The sequence below is a fragment of the Equus caballus genome, chromosome 8, assembly GCF_041296265.1.
Source record: "Equus caballus isolate H_3958 breed thoroughbred chromosome 8, TB-T2T, whole genome shotgun sequence".
Taxonomy (NCBI): Eukaryota; Metazoa; Chordata; class Mammalia; order Perissodactyla; family Equidae; genus Equus; species Equus caballus.
Genome location: NC_091691.1, coordinates 58,449,191 through 58,470,694, shown reverse-complemented (window position 1 = coordinate 58,470,694; position 21,504 = coordinate 58,449,191).

Sequence of the window (21,504 nt, the reverse complement as noted above, 5' to 3'; positions counted from 1 at the left end):
AACAGTCCACTGACTTCCTCACACTAATGAAGGAGTTGATGGCTGGAAAACAACAAGAATAACAAAAAACCCTTAGGAATTCTTTGGGGTAGAAAAGTAAAGTTCCCATAAGGAGTTTAGACTCTTTTCCAATATGGTAGCTGTGTTCTGGTCTCTTTCTCAAGGGATGGATGTTATATTCATATAGTGAATTACAAGTTTTCGACTCTCATTGCTTCTTGGGTTACTGACCCACATAGCGATGTAAGAGAAAGGACATTGGAATTGGAATCAGGAAACCTGGCTTCTCTAATTTGCAACCTGACTCTATAGATAATCAATTAACTCCAATTTGTAAAATCGTTACTATGTGATAGGCACTGTTCTAGGCAATTTGCATGTGTGACAGGAGAACATTTCAAAGTATAATTTGTAATAAAGCTTCTTCTGTGACTGAAGTACTTCAATTGTACTTTGGAAACACCTCTATCCTCTCCCTCTCTGCCTCAACCCAGATAGCTAAGTACAGATCTCCTTATATTTTATGAAAAGTGGATTGCTTTGGACATCAGTTGAGGTTTGCAAACACCTAGGGCTTCCTTTTTATCATGCAACAAGAAGTCTTGAAGTATGCAGTCCCAAGATAGCATAGTTGCTCAAAAAAGTTGTCAAAGACCAAGATTCATTCTAGTTTTCTGTTGTGCCATCCTTATTATTTTCTCATTCTCATAGTAAGGCAATGGGCACCCCCCACGCAGGCATCATACTGGTGCCCAAGGCAGAAGGAAGGGGAGAATGATACACAACAGCCATGCTAAGTTGGTGTTTTCTTTTTTTTTTTTTTTAATCAAGAAAACAATAGCTCATCTGGAAGCCACATCAAGTCAATTTTTACTTTTATGTTATCGGTCATATTTGAGCTGCAAAGACACTTCTAGCCACAAGAGAATCTGGATAGGTGAGATAAATGTTTGAACTGGGAAAACTGTCACCCTGAATTTCACTGGAGTTCCAATACAAGAAACAAGTAGGGAATAAATACTGTGTAAGCAATTAATAGTGTCTGTTATATTGTGGAAATAGATGAGAAATGCAACAAGATACTTGCATTATATCTTTCAAAGCCAAATTACGGGAGAGAAAAAATTATGATGCACCCTTGTAGACTGAGAGTGTGTGTGTGAATCTTGGACTAGATCAAAAAACTTCATGGGTTGAGGAATGAGAAAGAGGAGGAGCATATGGTTGAGAGACCCTGAGCATCAGTCAGAGAGTCACTGTTTTTCATGAGCACAAAGGAGCTACCTGTAAGTCTCTTGCAAGCTAAGTCAGCAAAAAGCTATCCTTCTCCTTACTATCTGTTGAGAGACCATATGTGGACAGGGACCAACACATTGCTGGTGGATATCTAGCAGGAGGACCATGCATCCGAGCCTGAAAATTTTTTTCAGATCTCCATCAAACCCATTCCATTGGGTAACTACACATTAATTGCTCAGGACATATGTATCTAGGGGGCTGGTTCTATAAAGGGAAGTAAAGACTCCAACATATGATCAATGTGGGATTGCATCAAATCTATTTGTGGGTCTCTCTCCCTCCTACCAAGCCTGACTTGGTAATGAAAACACACTGCCCTATCATATATGTTTTCTTATTTACTCCTCACAATAAAGCAGTGCTATCTGGGGGGTCATTAGATAAAGAAGGAGAGTAAGGAGGCACGTCTGGTGAGTTATCAGTAATCTTGCCCAAGTGAAACGTCTAGGTGACAGGAGTGAAGGTTTGCAACCATTACATTGCCCATGCCCCTACACATCATGCTATTTCGACCAGCTGGAGCTCAGTTGACTCTTTCATACACGCTATGGTTGAAATAGATGATTTTAAAACTTCTTGCAGTTCTACATAAAGTTCTATGTTCAAGATATCTTAGGTTGAGCAGCACAGTCCTGCACGGATAAGAGACCGTGGACACTGATAATAAGGGGCAATGAGACTTGACTAACCTCTACGTAGAACTCTTCACCAGCACTCTTCTTTCCGTGTACAAGGAGGAAGACTGCAAAAGCTTCCAAAATGAGTTGAGAGAGCACTTCAAAACGATAATAAATCTGTCATATTAAAAAAAATTGTAAGATGTAACTGAATCTTTATTACTTAGCATTATGGTCAAATATAACATCCTCTTTCCTAGTTCATATATTTGAGCTCTTTTGCAACATGAGGTCAAACGTCTATGTTATGAATTGAGAACAGTAAGATGAAATTTCCTGTAGTTTGCTGGGTCTTGGTTGAGGCGTACAAGCAAGGACCATTGGCTTCTTCTTTGGCCTTGACATGGAAATTGCACTTTCCTTGGTTTAAAGCCACTCATAAACGTAAAAATGTACAGGTTTTTATTTGATCCCTTTTCTTCATTTTTCACATATCTTTGGAAACCTGAGTAAGTATCCAATTATTCTTAATACTTGAAAACACATACTTAGAGAAAGACTGCTAACTATGTATATTCTTATGAAAGAAATACTAATCAGAAGAGTTTGTTGCCATTGAAATTTTAAAAATATTTAGAGATATTCTAAACCACAAATATTATAGTTATTCAATCTAACAGAATAGGCAACCCAATAAAGGATATTTTGTTCTTGACTTCTTTGTTAATAAAACAAAATCAACAGGCATTTATGCTGATCTATTCATGAAACATGGTCTGTACTGAAAAAGCTAAGGACATAAACTGAGTTCATAGGTTTTTTTCTTCTTCTTTACAGAGGTTATTCAAATCCAGAATGCTTGTTTATGACAGAGAACGTCACTGCAATTGAAATAAATGATCTTGGTGATACAAGACAAAAAATCTGTTAACTTATTTTACGTATTGCAATCAATTTAAGCTCAGCTCTAGATTTTCTTTTTCTTGAAAATATTTGACATTCCTTCTTATAAAAAATGTGATGGTAAAAGCAAGGTTTTTTGAGGATCTATTTTTCAAGCAAAGACAGTCTAGTAAACAACAACAAAAATGATACTCACAAAATTCAGTGACAAAAGACCTCTTCATGTTCTCTTCCTAACTAGAATGTGTCTATACTTTGGTTGAGCCGTGAATGATCTGTTGACTAAATTAATCTGTCATAAATTTTGGCCAGTTAACTTCACTCTCCAAATCTGTGATTTAATACAAAGTTATTGAAAATATTAGCAAAGGAGAAAATCATGGAGAAGCACAATGTAATACCATTTGTTCTAATATTCAAAACCAAATTTAAATTTCTACTTCCTTTAAATGGTTCAATACCAGGCACGATACCTGGCCTATAGAAGACATAAAATAACATTGAAAGAAATGAATACACAGTGAATATATTAACTCACTTAACCCTTAAATTTATACGATGAAGTAGGTTCTATCATTATCTTCCTTTTATATACAAGGAGACTGAGACCCTCAGATCAGATAGTCTGTATAGTAGCAGATTTTGGATTTGAACCAAGATAGTCAGACCTGAGTCCACTCTCTTAACCACTATTTTTTCTTTCTTTCTTTCTTTTTTTGGTGAGGAAGATTGGCCCTGAACTAACATCTGTGCCAATTTTCCTCTATTTTTTGCATGTGAGATGCCTCCACAACATAGCTTGATGAGTGGTGTGTAGGTCCACACCCAAGATCCAAACCTGTGAACCCTGGGCCTCCAAAACGAAGCATGTAAACTTAACCAGTATGCCACAAGGCCAGCCTCCCACTATTTTTTCTTGGTGGCACGTTGGACTTGTAGCCACTTTCAAACTATATTTGACTTTAACTTGAGCTCTAATAGTGTGTTTGGTGTTTTTTTTATTGAAAGAAGAGACAGATAATAATTCATAGTCTTCTTAAGTAAAATATAATTTCTAACATGATAAATTTTATGTACTGCCTTCCACAAGTTGTGAAGTCAGCCAAGTATGCATTTGAACTTTTCCGCTAGTAGGCTCTGTTCCCTTTCATCCATCCTCGTGACACCTTCTCCAGGTGGCTAGTACCCTCATGTTTCCCTCCCACTTCTCAGAGGTCCCTTTCTACCTCTTCCTACCCCCAAACCCTCGGATATCAATAACTATACATAAGCTGTGGCTTCCTGACCAGTCACCTGTTTTGGTGCTGCTGTCCTCCTAAGGGAACAAGAGCCATATCCACTATCTCAGGGGCTGTCTCATGGAGCCAGAGTCAGAGGGTTAGACACACTCAGCATGCCCTGAGTTAAAGAATAGCATTAGAAACAGCAGGAGGAAATTACCAGAAAATATATTTGGGCTCAAAAGAAGACTAAATGTCTAAGCCAGGGGTGACAGCAGGGAAACAAGCTGCCTCTGAAGCAGCAAAGCACCTTGTCACTGAAGGCATGGGAACAGCGACTTGACCATAGCCTGGCAGGTATATTGTACAAAGAACTCAAACATTTAAAGTGAGTCTAGATTAGATGACCTTTGAGGCCCCTTCCAGACTTGAATGCCTCTTCTAGGTAGCTGAAGGATTTTTTTTCTGTTATGGAAATTGTCACTTATGACTGGTACCTCAAAAAAGCATGGGAGACATGAATTTTCAAAGTTGGAGGAAAATTTTTTAAAAATCTCTAGGAATAAAAAGGAACCAAATCTTAGCATTTCACATTGCCCAAGGTAGGAGCAGCAGGGTGGGCGAAGTTCTGTGATGCTCTCTTAGCCATACACGTTGGTTTATTTATGGCCGGGCACAGTCAAAATATCCTTATGTAAATATTCAGACTATGCCGCTGTATGCACACTATAGTTGTGTACTACATTTTATAGATAAAAATGTGATCAGATTCTTGCTAAGTACGTGACGTGATGGAAATAGGCCATGGGGGCTCAGTCCCAACACAACGCAGCTTTGCTCAAAACCAGTGCTATTAGAGAAAGAGAGAGACGGGAAGTTAAATATAGCCATTGCTAGTATTACTTTGTCCATGAATTTCTTTAAAATAATACTTAGTCTCAAAGATTAAAGAAATATAAAAATTGAAACCTAAATAAATCCAACTTTTTTTTTTTTTACCAACGATAGTTATCAAATAGTTAACTTGTTTTTGTTTATTTATTTATTTATTTTTTGAGGACAATCAGCCCTGAGCTAACTACTGCCAATTCTCCTCTTTTTACTGAGGAAGACTGGCCCTGAGCTGACATCCATGAACGTCTTCCTCTACTTTATATGTGGGATGCCTACTACAGCATGGCATGCCAAGCAGTGCCATGTGCGCACCTGGGGATCTGAACTGGTGAACCCCGGGCAGCCGAAGCAGAGCGTGTGCACTAAACTACTGCACCACCCGGCTGGCCCCTAACTTGTTTTTTTTTACATCGTATATCTAGAAAATACATTGGATTATTTTCGTGAGTCAAGTGCCTTTTACATAACTCTTGTGAATCATTTACAAAATCTACTGGTATGTCATTTTTTCCTAAAATAGAATGATTTTTGCTGATTGGAATTATACCACCAAAGTAGGTGAAAAGTAAACAACTTATCCAGGCGTTTTACAATTTAAACAATGTTTTCTCAATTAGTGGATATTTTATGTAATATAAATTTTACTTAATTTTGTTGAAACTAAGATCTGATCATTTCTACTGATAACCACAGAAATTCTTTAAAGAAATTCCTTTAATTCTTTAAAAAAACAAAAAATTAACTGTCAAGATTATTATATATTGTAATATATACAGTATAATATATTGTGATATTACAATATATATGGTACCCTTTTATATATTGTATTTACATTGTGTGTGTAACTATATATGTATATATATATATATATGGCAAAGATAGCTCAAGTCACAGAAATAGTAGTTACTGTCCAGAAATGTATTGTCAATTTAAAACTGAATTCCTTTTGCAGCCTGTGGGGAGTTGAGCACTTGACAAGTGCTACTCTAAGTCTCAACCTTAATGTATTCCCTCAAACAAGTCTTCTCAGACTTTCCGAAACTCCCAAATAAGGTTACAAGCCCAGGTTACACTCCTGTAGCACCCTTATTTCCCATCATCAAACGTATTGTTGAATCCTTTCTTCCCTGCCAGGCAGTAAGGACCATGAAAGCAGAGAACTCGCTGCCTTGTTCTTCACTCATCCCCAATACTTCCTACAGGCTCATAGCACACACTCAAGAAAGATTTGGTGAATCGATGCCTGATTGAGGCATGTCTTGGGCATCACGGAGATGCAGAGAAAGGGCATTCTGTGTTCTAATTGAGGGTTTTGCAGTCTTGATCAAAAGGAATCTTGTTCAAATAAACGTAAGCTAAAAGGCTATGTATCCAATTACAGTCCATTTTGTATACTACCCCACAGAGAGGGAGAAATAAAACTCCAAAATGTCAAAGAAAAAATAAATGCCCTGAGACATAACCACAATCCCATTAGTTGGAAAATATGTTGATAAAACTTTATGTAATCAGAATGTCGCGTGGCATCAAATCTCGGGAAATATTTCTTGGTATTTAAATTAAATTCTTTTTACTCAAAATCTTTTATGCTACTCTTTGCAGAGACAAAAGAAAATTTCTCTGAGTTCACACAAGAGCTTCCAGCAATATCAAGCCAGTGCTTGCATATTTCCAGAGGAAACATGTTCTCTGTAATCTTGGCAAAAACTCAATAACCTTCACATAGCACTTCCGAAAGGAAATTGTGTGGACGCTTTCTCTTCCAATTATCAGTACAAAGTACCTGGTGAGCTTTCCTCTTATACTCACAATCACTAATGAACTAGAAAACCAACGTTAAAAATATTCATATGCACCTTTCCCCGAATCCCATTAATATAAAGCTGTTTCTGGCACTCTTGCTCTTATAAATAATCAGGATTCCCTGATACCAAATGTTCTGAATGACAACGGCAGTTCTGGGCTTCATTCTTACAGCATTTGAACAACATCGTCTCTAAAAGTGACCTCTCCTCTTGCACAATTGCCATGTCTTTCAGTCTGCAAACAGAATTCATTGATTCAGCAAAAGCACATTGAATGTTTTTTATGTATCAGGTACTCTGCTCAACCTTAGAGTTAAAAAAAGAAATGAATTAGCCAAGGTCAGTGCTATCTCACCGAGAAAGACACACATATATATAATTGCAATGCAGTATGATAAATGCCATGATGGAGGCATTTGTGGCCTTTAAAGGATAGCAGTGATATGAAGGGAAGCGGGTTGCCTTTACAAAATGCTTTTTTAGTTTTCCACCTCTGAGGTGATGTAGTTATTTGTTATGGGGTGAAAAAAGATACAATTTTCCATATATTGTTTACCTTATTAATGAAGAACTTCATTGCACCCTCAAAGGATTTGTACCCCTCCCCTCTAGCACTCAGGGTTTGAAATTTTAATTCTATCTTGGCAACCTCAGTCGGAGCTAGTTCTCACCCCCTCTCAGCTCCTTCCTCCCCACCAGGCAGGAACACTGTGAATTGGGTACACAATGTCCCTCCTTTTGATTGAACTGCTCTGGTTCATGGTAGGCTACTGTGAGCTCTGTTGCTGGTTCTATTTCAGCTCCACTTTTATAGGTCGAAGACAACCCATAAAAAGCCAGAGCTGTTATTTTGAGCAGTTTCCTTTGAAATCTCTCTCATGTCTGCTCCTCCTGGTCTCTGAACACTGGCCATCTATCCAGATCCTACTTTTCTCTTTTCCCCTTTATATGGATGACTCGTTTGGACATCTGCCATGATTTCTAACTTGTAGTCTCCCCAAAATGCTGATCCTCTGATTACACTTCATATTTCTCAGATCACACCAGATTAAAACCAAAACAAACAAAGCAGGAAAAAGAAAAGTGCTTCCAGTTAAAGGATGTAGTATGGTCATAATCACTGAAGTATAGACACTGACCTTCTGGAAATAGGAAGAAGTTTAATAAGAGTGAAAAACTGTAATTATTTCTGCCTGAAAATTGACCATTGCACTAGATGTGCATACACACAAATGATTTAAGCATATAAAAGGATATAATAATATCAGCATCATGAGGGTCATTGTAAAGATTAAATGAGACTATATATGTACAGCGCCACTTACGTAGATGTTATTCTTTTTATTTCATTTGCATGTATAAAAGACCATATACTACTATAGTAGTGCCGTGATCTTATAACTTGTTAGTCTCTTCTTTGTTTTAATTTGACCTCCACTTGTGATTCAGAATTCCCTTAACTACTTAGTGGTTTCATGCTCAAACATTAATTTCACTAGATTTCTAATTATGGTTAAAATCTTTACTTATTTAAGGTAAAAAGCAATCTAGCCCCAAAGTGAAAATTTTTACTCTTCTATCTACATGAACACTTCACTTGATGATATGAGAGAATAGGAACCTGGGTCATTATTTATCTTGATACATATCTGACCTATTTGTCCTGAACTTCTATTCTCCCCACACTCTCACCCTACTCCCTCAATTTCCTTTTGGTTTTCCAGATTTCCCATAATACAGTTTCCCATTACATCTCTTTCCAACTGGAAGTCACAATCCACTCTGCACTTTCATTTTTTCTGTTGTGTGTGATTGATTGAGTCATTAAACAACTATGTATTAAGAAGCTCCTATAGGTCGGGCACTATTCAGATGCTAAAGACAAAACAAAAGCCCTAGCCCTCCTGAAACACATATCTTAATGGAGGATAAAGACAATAAACAAGTGAACAAAACCATTGGATAATATCAGGTATTGCAACATGCTATAAGCAACAAGAACAAAAGCTTGATTAGTGGGGTACATTAACAGATAGAGAGTGAGAGTTTATCATGAAATAGTCCTCTTTAACAGATGTGTTTTTAACTTCACATATATGTAATCACAACCAGATTTTGGGTTTAGTTAATTTAACTCTCATGCACTAAGCTACTGTCTCATCTTTGTGGAAAAGTTGGCTTGAGTCTAAGACATTGTAGATCTTAATAAAAACATGTTCACGTTTTACATCCACTTAAACTTCTAATTATTAACAAAAGATGTATATAACCAAGCTATTAATTTTAAATGGTACAATTGGTTCATGCCTTGGAGGGAAACTTAGATTCTTAGAAAAATGATATTTTTTAACATTTAGCAAAATTTTTAATTTATCTAGCATTGTTTTAATTCAGTTAAGATGAGAAGAAACAATTTTCAAAGTCTTGAAATTCTAATTATTTCAAAGTCTATCTAAACGTAAGTTGAAAATGACTTTAATTTTTATAAGAATTAGCTCAAGCCTGATAAACTTTTTGATGTACTTAATTATAATAACGAATGTTGTATAATATTTGCAGACAGTGCTGTAGAATTTTTACCTAAATTCTACCATTTTCTATACACTCAATTTAAGATTTAGCATTTTTGTTTGTCTGTTTATTGGTTGGTTGATTTATTTTCCATGGGCTAGAACAGAGATTGGCATTAGAATTTCATTTAAAAGATATTTGCCCTAATAGAAAACACCTAGCACCTACATTTTAGTTTCTAAATTCCATTCCCCATGAAAAGGAACCAGAGATCTTTGAAGAAATGGCTGGTTTTAGAATCAGGTTAGAGAAGACATATGGACCAGAAAGTATTAAAGTATATATATATATATGTTACATATATAATAAAATAATAATTATGCATATATTTATATATATATGGAATTAAAATTTTTTTCTCTACTTTTCTAGGTTCTTTTGGCTGGTCTAATAATTAATTTTACATAACAGATCAACAGGAGAAAGACAAATTTAATTTCATACATACAGGAGCTCGACCAAGACATGAGAGGCTCTCAGACAGTCATGTAATTGAGACTTGTATGCCTGTCCTGAGCTACAGAGAAGGAGGTAGAGGTCTGGGGCTACAGAGGAAAGGAAGACAACTCACAGGAAGATGGGAAGAGCAAATGTTTGGTAAACCTGCCATGCAGAGACAATGGGACACAGAGCACACTTTGAACAAACAGGCCCTGCTGAGCTCCCCGCAGCTTGCCACACCTAGCCCATACTGTTTGTAGTTATCTCTGGTGACAGTTCTCTTCCTACAACAGGTCCATATGTCAAAGTGGCACACTTTGGGGAGGCTAATGCTGAACCCCTTCATATATATATATATATATATATATATATATATAAAGCACTTACATATGTATGTATATATAAATACAATACTTACAACCTACTTCCTTAGAGCAGAATGCCAACTAACAAATATAGATGAAATGATAGAAAAATTGCCATTTGGCACTCATTATACTAAAAATTAATTCAGGCAGGAATTATTAATAGCTGCCAAATTTAAGGAGGGGAATGGATTTGAAGATGAACAGTATATCTACATAGTCTCAAAGTATCTCCCCGTAAGTTTCTTCTATCAAGGCTAGCCTGCTCACTGCATAGGCAAATTCCCCCAGGAAGGTAAGATTTAAATTAGTCATGAAACATAAGCTAAAAAAATTTCAGATAGACATATTACTATGTCTAACATGCTAAAGAGCAAATAAATAACAGATGCATAGAAAGAAACACATTTCACATTAGATCAGAAAATACATAGATAATAATAAGCAAGGAATTGATTATCGTTTTGCTAATGGAATCTTGCCTTTAATTTCAAGGTTTCTAGTTATGTAAAAAGAATCACATGGACCTCATTACATTTAGTCAAGTTCTCTAACTAGTTGTGAATACAAGACTAATGCAAACAATAAGTTGCATGTTTATAAACTGTCTATAGTAAATTTGCTATTCGCATTTTAACTGGTTTCACAGTAATTAGATCAAACTTAACCAGAAATGTATTCAGATGGCTATTTGACTTTGAAAGGCAAATTCATCAGATTCTCCTGGTTTCCATCCTAGCTCTTCATTTATTGCCTGTCTCTTAGTCAGCCTGCCCACCTTCTTCTTTACCTCTAAAGGTAAGAATATCTCAAGATTGTCCCAGCTCTTCTTTTCTTCTCCTGTTCTTACTCTGGTCTCTTCATTATTCATTCATGTTCATACTCATGACTTAATTACTGCCTAAATGCCAGTGTCTCACATGTTTTTATCACCAGCCCAGTGCTCTTTTCTGAGGTGCAATCTTGTCGGTGCAGTTGCCTATTTATCAATTCTTCTTGGGTATTCCAAAGGGATCTCAATCTCTAATTCCCATAATTGGTACTATGTCCATCTCCATCTTCACCACGCATTCATCAGTTGCTGTCTCTGCTATTAAATAGCCTTCTGATTGGCTTATTTTTGTCCACCCACGCCCCTCTTCATGTCATTCTGCACACAGAAGCCAGAAAATATAATCTACCATTCCTGATTAAAATGCTTCAACAACTTTTTAAAGTTCTCGGGATAAAGTGGTTCTTATCCTAACCTCTCTCTCCTTGCTCCTCTCTTTAACCCCTATACTTTGTAAATTTCAGTTGCTGTGCTTGTCAGTCAATTCTGCGTAATTCTTTGCTTCTTCCTTATGTGGGGCCTTTTCGTATACAGATCTCTCTAACTGAAATTCCCTGTCGTCTTCACCTAGAAAACTCCTAATGAGTCTTCAAATCTCAACTCAGCATTATGTACTCTGCCTCCAGAGGTCCCTCCCTGCCTTACTTAATGTGATACCCAGCTCTCTTGTAGATTCTCCAAGCACTGCGTATCTTCCCCTTAAAGAAATCACAAAATCAATTTCACATATTGATAATTTGATTGTCTTTCTTCAACTCTAGATTCTAAGCTCCATGAGAGCAGAGAAAATATTTATTTAATCACTCTTGTGTCTTCATACACAACAGGGTGCTCAGCACATGTTAAGACGCTCAATAAATACCTACTGAGTAAATGAATGATGGAATGATCCACCTCCCTTTCCTGAGCAATCAACCTCATTTACATATGTATTAAAATGAGGCTCAAATTGAGAAATGATATGGAAACGGGTGAGATATCTGGCAAAAAGACTATTTCTAGGGGCATTGAGCCACACTGAATTGAAAACCTTCAGATTTTATTTCCACAAAGAAAAATGTTCCCCAAGATCCTCCTTTTACAAGCGAGGAAATTGCAAGGCACTAGCCTAGCTGCTATGAGGGCAACCACAATAGGATTTGCTTTCAGAAAATTTGTAATAATTTAAAATATGATAGACACCTTGTTAGGTGTTTATGAGCATAACATGACTGAATTCTCCTAAACAATTTGAGTTAATTAATTAATTAATTGACACAAATTTCACAGATAAGAAAATGGTGGCTCAAGGTTAAACAACCAGCCAGTATTGTAGCTAATGAAACAGCATCTAGCTTGTGTTTGTCCAGTTCCAAACCCTGTTCTTTCAATTATACTAAATAGGTATTTCTATTCATGTCATTCATCTCTCTTCTCTTCGGGTGTCTCCTAAAATGTAAATCCATTTAATCACTTTTTGTTCCATTCAGACATTACACTTCTCACCAACTCCACATCTAGATCCACCTTTCATTGCTACTCTCTCAGCATTTTGAGTTGTGCCCCTGGAACCCAAATCCATTACAAAACACTCACATACAGCATTTGCCTGTTCAATGTACTCTGATTAACTGAAACCTGAGTCTCCCCTGGGACATTTTGATAATCTGTAGTCTGTGGAGTAGAGGCTTCTCTTTCTCTACTTAAGGACTCAAGTGTGTGTGTGTGTGTGTGTGTTGGTGTGTGTGTGTGTGAGAGAGAGACAGAGAGAAAGAGAGACAGAGAAAGAGACAGAAGGAGGAGGAGCAGAGGGGGAGAGAGAGGCTGGACTCTGGGTGGTGGTGAAAAGATAGCAATCAAGCCATCTTTACTCTGCAGGAAAGGAGGCTAAAGTGGAATATGAAGACCAGTAATATTTGCTTGAGCCTCATCCCATTCAATTAAGTTTAAATATTGTGTCAAAAGAAAAAAAAAACAGTACAAAGGTATAGGTAGAAGGAATCTTAAGATGCATTTTGTCAGCTCTTTAATTTTTCACATAAGGAGATTGAGGTCCACAAAAAAAACTATCACCTGACAAGTTTACATAAGTAATCAATGGCAGAGTTGAGACTAAAATTTAGATGTGCCAACTAATAAAGAGTTAAAATAATCTTGAAACTTAAAAAATCTAGATAAAGATTTAGTGACTTCTATCTTGAATATCTTCTCTGTTTTAGCCAAATTGCTTTCCATAAATACTGATTTTTAAAATAAATAGATCAGTTTAGTCAAGGTTCATGTCACTATCGCTTCTGAGATCTGAGGCCTATCATTATGTAAATTTTCATATGCTCATAGAAGCACAGACTGATTTTTTGTTGTTGGTGGTGTTTTTTACTCCAACTCATCTTAGTATTTAGTCAGCACCACAGAATAGTGGAGCAGATTTGATTTAAAAAAAAATGTTTCCTATCTTATAGACAAGATATCTTACTGTTTATAGAAATACGAAAGTGTTCTTATTTGAATATTAAACAGATAAACCTTGGACTATTTCAACTTTGCTACATAGTCCCATATTCTTTCATTTCAAGAATGAGTAGAATATTCTGACCTTCATATTTGATGATAACACTGATTAACATTAAAATATGATTATGACTTTGTTTTGCTTGGGTGGTTATTGGTTACACTAAATATTCATAAATTGTATCCATTCTCCCATATGACTACTTTTGACATAAATACCTTGACATATGAATGAAATCTGACGAAGTCCACTGGCCACACTGGTGCTAAATATATAAACTTGCTTCCCATTTGTATTACTCTAATGAAATCATTTGCCCATGGCCTGGAAGAGTTTAAAACTACAAGCTCATATTGTGAAGAGTGATTTTCAGTTAAGAATTTTGAATTCTTTAAGCCTCCTGTAATGAGAAAGTTCAATTTGACTCAATCCATGGCACCATCACCAGTGACATTATCCATTCAACATATACTTAATGAGCTCTTTCTGTAATTCAGTCAGTTTCAAATGCTGAGGAGACAAAGAGACATAAGACACAGCCCCTGCCCTCCTAAAGTTCACAGTCTAGTAGCTAAGCCATAAAAGCAAGCCAACAAAGGCACCGCCATATAACATATGCTCTAAGAGTAAAGAGCACAAGACACTGAGGGAACTCAGAGAAGGAAAACACAATCCAGCATGTAGGGAAGAGGAAGAGAGGTGAAGAGAGAGGGTGTAGAGAAGGAAAGGAAGAAACTAAATGATTCAGACTCTGCTCTGTGAGGTGATGTAATCTGCTAACAAGCTTCCAATGTCAGCTGTAACAGACAGCTCATCAGAACTGATAGCTGGTAAAGAGAGGAATCTCTTGGGAATTGCAATTTAGTAAGATCTAATGGAGCTTCCTTTTGACTCGTTCCTGTTGTCTGTGGTTGAAATAGAAATTAAGAAGACAGCACGTTGAGGAAAGTCTTCACTATTTTGGCTGTGAGTTTCTTGATTATAGATCCTGAGATTGCGCATTTTTTTAACCCATATACAACCAAGCAAGAAGCCTAAGAAGAAATGGCTGTTCAATAAATTTGGTTAAGTTAAAATATCATTGCAAGGAAGAACATTTCTTACCTCTGACGGAACAGCTTTACCTGAACACTAGAGCATAGGCATTTCTCTGCCTTATCTGACAATTTTGAGCCAGTCTAGAGAACTAACTCAAAGAAAGGGGAAATACTGTCAGTGAGGTGACTGACTTTCCATTCTGTTTCTTGATACAACATTTGACAATGCCTAAAATCATACCTGATTCAAAATGTCTGCATTAACTGTCTACGGCATTAACTCAGGGGAGCATATTCTATATATCATTTACTTTTTCTGCAAGAAAAATACATATATTTCATCACTGGATATTATTTTGATCTTGTTGTCCTTTTAATTCCTTTTTCCACTTCAGTTTTTTCTCCATTCTCATCCCCAGGGCCAAAAATATATTCAAAATATATTTTCTGTAATTTCAAAGAAGTATAAAAATAGCATTTTGTTGGATAATGGACTTAGAGCCTTTGGCCAGATGTACTTATCTACAGATATGAATAGTCATCACTTCTTCAAATCTTGTTCATAAGTTATTTATACATTTACTAAGAACTTAGATTTATTATGGAAATTATTTTTTATCTAGAAGGGATTTATGAGACTATTTGGCCAAACCCTTTTTTTCACCTATGAGGAAATGAAGTTCTAGAGATAGGTAGTAATTAGCTCAGATTCCTATAGTTAGAATAGATTTAAAACTAGGAGGATTTCTGCACCCACTGTGCCTATGAGCTTGCTACTGTACCCTTATATGTAAAAGCCAAATTTAATGTCTTTCTCCTTAAAATACATATGATCATTTCTGCTATAATGATTGTTTTGAAAACATAAATTTGTTACGATGCAATTGACATATTAGGGAACAACTTGGGTGCAACACAAATTTTGTGTTTGTTTATGTGTGATTTCACTCACGAGAAGTACTAGTTGATCAAAGAAATCAGCAGCCAGCTGAACCAACCCTCATAGGAATACACACAATGCACTCAGGTCAAACATCTGCCAGCTATCCCAGTCTACTATATGTCTTATGGTCCACACCCATCATGGTAGACTGAAGAGGTCCCCAAAGGTGTCATGCTCTAATCTCCGGAAACTGTGAATATGTTATGTTCCATGGTGAAAAGGCATTTGTGGATGCAATTGAGGTTACTAATCACTGACCTTCATTAAGAAAGATTATCCTGGTGGAACTAATCTAATCACATAAGCTCTTAAAAGCAGAGAACTTTTTTTGACTGGAGGCAGAGATATGAAGCAGAAGGGAAGGTCAGAGAGATTCCAAGCATTGGAAGGGTTTGACGCATGGTTACTTGTTCTGAGCAGGGGGGTCACATGCAAGGACTAGAGAGAGGCCTCTAGGAGCTGAGGGCAGCTGAGCTAATAGCCAACAAGGAAACGAGAACTTCAAAATATATTCCTCAGAATCTGAATTCTGTAACAACTGGAAGAGCTAGGAAACAAATTCTTCCCAAAGCCTCCAGAAAGGAAGATGGCCCCACCAACAGCCTGACTTTGAAACCCAGAGCAGAGAACCAACTAAGCCAGTGCCCTGACTCCTGACTCATGGTAACTGTCAAATCTGTGATCATTTGTGTGGTAGCAGGGGAAAACCAATACACCCCTCCACATCTGGTATTACAATTTTTCATCCAATTTTGGATAGCTCTTCTTGTAGCATCTCACAATAGGTCACAAACTGCAAACATTCTGATATCTACTTCCACAAGCGAAATTCAGGTCTTTTTCAGGGTAAAGTGCCTTGTTTATTGAGTATTCACGTATTTTTTAATCATTTAACACATGTAAAACTATCACCATTTTTATTAGGTTCCTATCTTTATGTGTGTGTTACTTATGAAGTTTCTGAGTTTTGTATCCCTAACACTATTTTTGCAAAAGCATTGTGTGTGCTTTGTTGTTGTTGTTGTTTTGGTGAGGAAGATGGGCCGTGAGCTAACATCTGTGCCAGCCTTCCTCTATTTTGTATGTGGGACACTGCCACAGCATGGCTTCACGAGCAGTGTGTAGGTCCACATCTGTGATCTGAACCCATGAACCCAGGCTACCAAAGCAGAGTGGGTGAAGGCAACCACTATACAACTTGGCTGGCCCCACGTTTTGGTTTTTATTTTACAATTTTGCTTAGCATGATGATTGTTAGGAATGCATATATATATATATATATATATGTAGCGGGAGAGGAAAAAATCTTTTTCCCTCTAACCATGTTAGGTTCATTGGCTGGGGCCCTGTAAATTAGACTGACAAAGACAGATTAACAAGATAAAAAAAACCAAACAGAAGTTTAATAACACCTGCATCACACATATACATGAGAATTCTCAATGATGAGCAACCCAAAGAGTGAGACCTTGAGTTTATAAGGCATCTTAGCAAAGAACAATAATTTCGTAGAGAAGTGGCAAGACAAAGGAAAAAGATTTCGTGGGAAGGCAAATATGTTGGGAAACTGATCGTAGAAAAGGGTTAGTTTCAGTAAGGTTTGTTATGTGGTTTCCTCTGGTGCTATGTCCAGGCTGATAAGCATCTTTAGTAGTCTCTATGATTAACTTCTGGCGTTCCTGATAGAGAGGGGAGGGAGGACACCTTTACAAATTTATGTCCTGCTTTTAGGCAAAAGGGGGAGGCAGAAAGCTTTTCTCATATGTGCTTCTTCTCAATTGTCTTCAGCTCACAATAATCATGCTAAGGTGGCATATTTTTGGGTGGCAAATTCAGCTACCCTTCAGATTCTTCCAGGTTCTGAATATTGTATCTAGGAAATGGGTCTGTTGATCCTAATCTGAAATTATACAGTACTAATTTCAGGACATAATTACCCCATGTATGTTCTCTTGCCTCTAGAGCTTTGTAGATGCTTCTCCTTTGAAGTGACACACTTTTACTTTCCATTTCTTGAGGGATGGATTTCTAATTCTTGAGGATACCTACTTATCCTTCAGATTTTGCTAAGATGTTATATCTTACAAAAAGCTGTCTTTCATTCCACAAGTAAGAGTTAAGTGACTTCTATGGGCTTCCATGATACCCGATACCATCCATATAATAACTCAACTCATATTTAAATCATCTATTTGCTTGCCTATATCCCTGGTGGATGACAAGCTTTAAGAAGAAAGATAATACATCTGTTTTATTTTTTTCATATTAGTATATCAACACTCTGGTTCAGTGCCTAACCCATGACAGATATGCAATCAGTATGTGTTGAATGAGAATTGAATGTATGATTGAAAATATGAACAATAGGTCTATACTATGTTTGTTCCTATATTGTCACAATGTGGACAGCTGGGCAAATAGAGTCGTTTCCATTAAGTTACTGGAACCATTAATGTCAAATTCCTTTTTATGGGAATTTTAGAATTCTTTCATCAAAAATGTGTATCTAACTCTAGTAATATCAGCGTGTGACTTAGGACTGTGGCACAGAGCACAATAATCATTAAGAGACAGAACCTAGAATTAGAAATCTTCCTTATCTCTTAAAGTCAGAATTCAAGTATACTATTTTCTGAAGCTTTATAATTGGTAAATATTGTTTAAAGATAAAATTAGCTCCCTAATTTGGCTTAGTAGCTCTTCTAAGGTGGCTGTGATGATAATGAGGCATACCTCAATTTATGAGCAATCTAGGCAGGATAGCTTATTCAACCTGCAAATGACTTGCAAAATATATGAAATGTTTACAGCTCAAGTTGAAAATACTGCATTAAAAATGTTTCTGGGGTCACATTAAAAATGATTGAGTGGTTCTAAAAATCTATTGGCCATGTAGTTTGTGGCAGTAGAGAGAAGTCAGATAAACAGCTTGGTATTTTGCATGTCGTTTTTAGTGTCCATGTGTCTGGAGGCTAGAGGTTAGAGGAAAATGTAGCATATCATGAAACAGAATAGTCCAAACTTTATACTCTCACTGTATATTTAACTGTATTCTCGACTTTCTATGGGAGTTAATATTTTTATTAATTCTATCTTCAGGAAGTCACAAACTGAGAACTCCTCTGTAGTCAGCAGTGAGAATGAGAGAGGAACAACAGAAGTAAGGGCTCATCTCCTTAAAGAATTTATAATCTAGTAGAGGACAGAATAAGAGTCTAGGAAGGACAACAGCCAAGAAAGAACAGGGCATGTCTAGGAGCTAGCCCGCATGGCACAGACTCAGAAGTGATACTGGATTTGAGAGAAGAGAACAAGAACATTCAGGCTAGGCGATCTCTTTGCTCAGATAAAAAACATGAAGCCAATGGTTTGTGACTTGGACAACTGTTTACTGGGAACCCAAATGAGTCAGTTAGCTTACTTTGCATACATCAATTAACCAGCAGCTCATAAAAAACTTTCAGCCATTACTGACCTTGATTAAAATTGAGGCTGGAGCCAAGGAAAGAGAAGTGGGATTTCAGCTTTCCAATTCCCTATTCTTTCCATTCTCCCTAGATCCTGGTTGTGGGCAAAGTTCTGCTTAACCACCGAGTGCAAGAAACAAACACAACCTTTTAGGCATGTGATAGTGACATAAATAAAGGCAAACACCTATACCTGCAAGTAAACAGAGTTGCACAGATGGTACAAGAGAACCTTTCTATAGGTCTTGAGCCAGACCCCATTACTCTCCGTTTCATATAATGGCCCTGTGCAGTAACTGTGGACCATCACACTGCACAGATGGAAGAGAGAGTTAGAGGGCTATTGAACATGCGAATTTTCCCAGTGTGTCACAATTACAGAAACATCTGTGCTAAATATTTTCAAGCTGATCTACGATAAAAATTGGCAATGTTCAATAGCACTCAATGTCTTCCCTTTCCCTAGCGGGAAAGCAGTCTAATGATTGCATTTGGGACTACAGCATAAGGCATGTACCTATGCTGATTGCTTGCTGTTTAAAGAGGCCTCATTTGCATTATGCTGTTTGTAATTTTCTTTCTTTATTCCTCCTCTTTTCTTTTTTGCTTGCAAATGTAAACTGAAAGGGAAATCAAACCATTTACTGCACTTGTCATTGAAACGTTTCCCAGGGCTCAGCTAATGGAATGGCCTGGGCGGGGGCAAGGAAAAGGAGAGCAATAAAGTCTCTTGACAGTAATTGTAGACTGTGCTGCTTGTTAATCCTGATTATGTTGAAATGGATTATTGGCTGAGTCAGCATTTGCTCACAAACATGCTAATTCATCCTAGGAATTTACTAATCAAAGCAAAGTTCACAGCATTTTATTTATATGACTTTTACCTTCAAGAAGCTTGCAATCGTAGGCAGTTCCTTACACATTTTAACATGTATATGAATCGCCTGGGATTCTTGCAGAGTAAAGATTCTGATCCAATACGTCTGGGATGGGACACAAGATTCTGCATTTCTTACAGGCTCCCCGGTGCTCCTCACGCTGTTAGTTTAAGGACTACACTGTATGTGACAAGGTTCTAGGCTCTGAGAAGGCAAGAGGAAAACAGGAGAGGCATCATTTTTTCTTTTTATGGACCAGAAATTTGAAGTGTTCCTTGTAAATACTTTAAACAAAAAGCAGAATCAAAAACTATCTAAGAGAGCCCTGTCTCCCAATAATGTCCATTTTCAATGTGTTGCATTTACTCATCCAACACCATTTCACAAGCATGCATTGTGCACCTACTAAATAATAGCCTTATCTTCTGGAGCTCAAAGTCAGTTGAAGAAGATAAGCATGTAAGCAAATAATTGCAATACCTCTGGGAAGGGCAATAAACAAATGTAACACGGAAGGGCTAGAGCATGAGTTTGGGAATCACGCAGAACTGGCTGCTTCACTTGCAGTGAAGTGTGCGACTCTCTGCTAGTTACTTAATTACTCCAAAGCTAAGTTTCCCCATTAATAAAACGGACATAAAAACTTTATTCTTAGAGTAATTGTATTGAAAACACATAGCATGGCACTTACCACATCATAGTTATGGGCTAAAAGTTAGCCCACTTCCTTAATTTTGATATATGAATACAAAACAAAACAAAGCAAAAAGACTACCGGTAGACAAAGACAGCAGTTGCTATAAAAATAAATAAAATGACTTCATCTCTAAGGAGCTTACAATTTAATAGAAAAGATAAAAAGAAGAGCACAGGTGACTATTAAACTGTTATGTAAGGCAGAATGTGATAAATTCTATGAGAGAAATTTTAAGAAAGTGATATGGAAATAAAGTGAATTGACTTTTGTGGCATTTGAGTTAAGAAATAAAGGATAAGAAGGCTTATATAATAGATTATGGGTGCAAAAAGAGCGTTTCATTTAGAAAGGATGACAAAATAAAAAAACAAACCCTAGGAAACACTGGAAACCACTTGTGGAAAATCTTCAGCTAGAGAGCAGACTGTTGAATGGAAGTAGTAGGAGATCAAGATGCACAGGGAATATAAGATAGAGCTTGAATGTTAGAACTTTATCACATGGGCTATGATGAACCAGTAAAACTCATTTAGAATAAAGCAGATTCAATACATGTGTTAAATTTGGCAGCACTGGGTGTAAGAAAGAGTCAAAAGGAGAGAATCTGGGAAGAGAGATAAGAAACAACGGCACTTATCTAGGTTGGAGATGGCGAAAGGCCAATCGCAGTGGATTGAAAAGGAAGACACCAGGTGTAAGGGAGAGAGGTCAACTGCGCAGGATTTGGGGACTGATTGAAAAGTAAAAAGTTGGATAAGACTTCAGTTTCCCAGATGGAGTGACAAGGAGTACAGTGGTATGATTTTAAAAATGTAATGAAGTTAGGAGAAAGGATGGATTAGAGATAACAGCAGTGAAATGCCCAGTGTAACTGTGGAACTAGAGCTTGGGAGATATTCATTTAGATGAATAAAGTGAAGTTCAAACCAGATCAAAAGAAGACATTTCCTAGCAGATATACCCATGTGTGTGGAGGTAAGTATGGAAATAAGGCAGTTAGGTGAAAGAAAAGGCACTAGTGATGAGACAGGAGACAAGAAAAAC